This window comes from Pteropus medius, unplaced genomic scaffold (assembly GCF_902729225.1).
Source record: "Pteropus medius unplaced genomic scaffold, Ma_sr-lr_union100, whole genome shotgun sequence".
Classification (NCBI taxonomy): Eukaryota; Metazoa; Chordata; class Mammalia; order Chiroptera; family Pteropodidae; genus Pteropus; species Pteropus medius.
Window position 1 is genome coordinate 6,533,117 of NW_024353517.1, and position 3,430 is coordinate 6,536,546.

At 34.7% G+C, this 3,430-nt stretch overlaps 1 pseudogene; it reads right to left on the reverse strand.

The window, feature by feature from the left end:
- Positions 1-1,185: 1,185 nt before the first annotated feature.
- LOC120593163 (uncharacterized) lies at positions 1,186-1,308 on the reverse strand (annotated as a pseudogene).
- Positions 1,309-3,430: the final 2,122 nt, after the last annotated feature.

The window sequence follows — 3,430 nt, forward strand, 5'->3', positions numbered from 1 at the left end:
AGAGAGACAGAAAAAAAAAAACCACATTCGAGCTGCACTCAGATGACCATCTCTTCATCCTGACCACCCCAGGGAAGCTCATAAGGTGAGAAGAGTGTACCCAAGGCTGATGATATGCAATGCAGGATAAGATCTATCATGGGTTTCATAGGAATATAACTCCAAAATTGGTACTTCAGACCAGCAATTATCTCCTTGACAGAGGCAGAAAAATGTTATTTTCTAAAGGATTGTGATACCCCCATCCAGCTCCCTCTCCTCCACACACAAAGGCATGGAGTAAACAACATGGGAGGAACCAGTTGCTCATTGTACACAATTTTAATCCTTCCATCATATTTAAAGATATACTAGACAAAATCAATATATTTAGTGCAATGTAAGTGGTCAAATTCTTATAAATCAAGTTGCATTTTATAAGCTTTTGAATCACTACCATGCTCATTCCACATTGTTGCCTATGCTCCCGCTGGATCCCTAGTATGTAGTCATTCGAAATCCTCTCTATCTGTCCCAATCCCAGAGTCCTCAGAGTTTTAACCCACTGTTCAGATCGATGTTTCTTATATTTTAAATTTGCCTCCAGTTAAAGGTGAGACATAAAGTATGTATGTGTCCATGGAGCTGGACAAATTGTTTCTTAAGTAATACTCATTACATTTAAAAAGTTATTTTTAGAAATAATCTTACTTTAGGTCTTTCTATAACACAAGTTTTTAAAAAGTACAAATATTTCTTTCACTAGTTTATATTTAATTTTATGTCATATTTGTTTAAAATGAAGAGCGCCAGTTTTTTATGCAAATTGTAAGTGCAAAACATCATTCTCCTATTGCCTCTCTAACTTTTTGTTAAACTATGTAAACGATGTAGATATATCACTCATATAAAAGCCTCCTTCCTACTTCCCATTGTTTTCTTTCATGATAAAGCAAAGGGCCTTGTTTGTTTTCTCTCTCTTTTGGCAGAGAGCAGTAAACTTTTTTTAAAAAAATTAATTTAAAGGTTGTATCTGTTCTTATATTTACCTGGCTTCAGATCTTTGCACAAAGAAAGATTATCTATTATTCTTTCTTATATTTATTTTATTTTATTTTTTTATTTTTTAGAAAAGGCAACCCTTGGTTGACCTCACAGATTGCAAGGACCTTGTCAGTTTACAATCCCTTATTTTTTTATTTTTTACGCCTGCAGCACCTGGTCTTCCTAGGTGGTCTCCCATCCAAGTACTAACCAGGCCCGACCCTGCTTAGCTTCTGAGATCAGACGAGATCAGGCTTGTTCAGTCAAGGTAGCATGGCTATAGACCTATCTATTATTCTTTAGAAATTGATGACCAAGTGTCTTATTTTTTGTTGTCTCAAGAGATTACTGATTATTTTAACATCTTTTCAACAAGTCAGCCTTTATTTCAATATCCAGCAGAGTACTTTGTATAATTTTAAAAACTGAACTTCTTTGTTGACTGAGAAGTATGATTGTATCAATGAGAGTCTGTTATAGCTTTAAGCCAGGAACGACAAGGTCATCCTGTTCCAAACCTATGTTGTATTTAAGAAACCATACAAGCTCATTGAAAATAAATGAGAACTGAAATACAGTGGATATCTAGTGATTGATCAACATTTTTTTCACCACTTCTGAAAATGCTTTTAGGTTTTGTTTGTTTGTTTGTTTTTAAAAGATACAATAATATTTTCTTCTTTCCCCTCAGTGTAAATTTGAGACAAGCTTAATTTTAAAACAATGTTACGGTTTGTTCAGATGTCTCTTTCTCTCTCCGGCTCTGCCTCTTCCTTCTCTCTTACCTTCCTTCCTTTTCCTACATTCAGTCCATTCTTTTCTTTCTAACTAAATCTTTAAAAATGTATTTAGATTTCTCCTTCCTCCATCCTCCTCTTTATCTTTCTTCCCAGAAGAACAATCCACTGTCTGAATTTGGTATGTGCCATTCCCATACATATTTTGTCCTTATACCTGTCCTTAATAATAAACAGTAATAGGAAAGTATTATTTTGTGATTTTAAAGTGTGAATACTTGATGTCACACTTTCTGTGTCTGTTTGCAACTTGCTCTTTTAACCAATATTTGATTGGTTGTATTTTCATAGTGGGAACTTCAATATAGACTCATTTTTTTGCTCAAGGTTTGCGGGGGGTGCACAATACCCAAGCTGAAGTAATAATGGAATGCTGCTTCCCTTCCCTCAGCTGGTTAGTCCAGGAGTGGAGTGACTAATTGGAATCAGATGTACAATTTGAGACCAGAGAAATAAATTCAGTGCCTCTATGGTATCAAGTAGATGTAACCTAACAAAGTGGAAGAGTGACATAATCCGAGTGAATAAGACAGCAATCAGAAAGAAGTGAGAGGCAAGATGGAGAGAGTACCGGCAGTCCTCAGGCCCTTGGTTCCAATAATCTCTAAGGCTGCCCATTTCTCCCACAATTTGTATAAGCAATATATGCTTCTCGTATCTATTTGATTTGTATTGGGTTTCTGTTATTAGCAATCAAGTTTCTTGAATAATGAACAATATTTTGTTTGTGCTTTTGTTTTGAAAGAGAGAGAGAGAGAGAACTAGTATTTGCTGAAGGCCTACTATGTGCTGGTTATTATACAAAGCACTATATGAATTACTTCAATTCTTACAGCAGTGTTATAAGTATTACTACTTAAAATTAAGAAATTTATAACTGAGGAGCTGGGATACAGAAAATGTAAATAATTTGCTCAAGTCAAATCACTAATACATGAGAGAGCCATGATTCACATCCAGGTTCTTCTGACTTTGGAATCTATGCTGTTTTGCTGTTATCCATTATATCATGCTAATCTGGGATAAGCCAATATCAAATGCCAATTGCTGAGTAAAAGAACAATGTGATTGAATGGAAACATGTCACTTGGTCAAGACGTTGAGTCCAAGCTCTTTCCTTTACAGGCTATCTTCCTTCACCTATGGAAGTTTATCTTATGCAAAGAATGTGTTATATACCCATCATTTGATTATTATAAACTTATTATTTTCCAAGTATGGCCTGGATTTCCAGAGTTTCCCATAATCTCTGGCTCCGCATCAAGGGATTTGCAGGATAATAGGGAAGGATTAATATTTTTATTTGCATGTAGCAAAGAACAGAAGTAAACTAAATGCCTTTTTCAGGGATTCAGCCCCTAAAATCAAACTCACAATTGATAGAGGACACACAATAAATATCAATAAATATCAGTAAATATCTACTGGAAATATCAGCTAATGGTTAGCAGTGGGTTTTTAAAACCTATTGTTTTCAAAAGTTATTTGGTTATCAGTAAGGTAAATACCAATAATCCTTTACTTAGCAAACATAAAAAGTAACATGACAGTGCTCCAGTATGAAATTATATGATGCATTTTGTTCATAGGTTATAGGTTAAAATAGACTT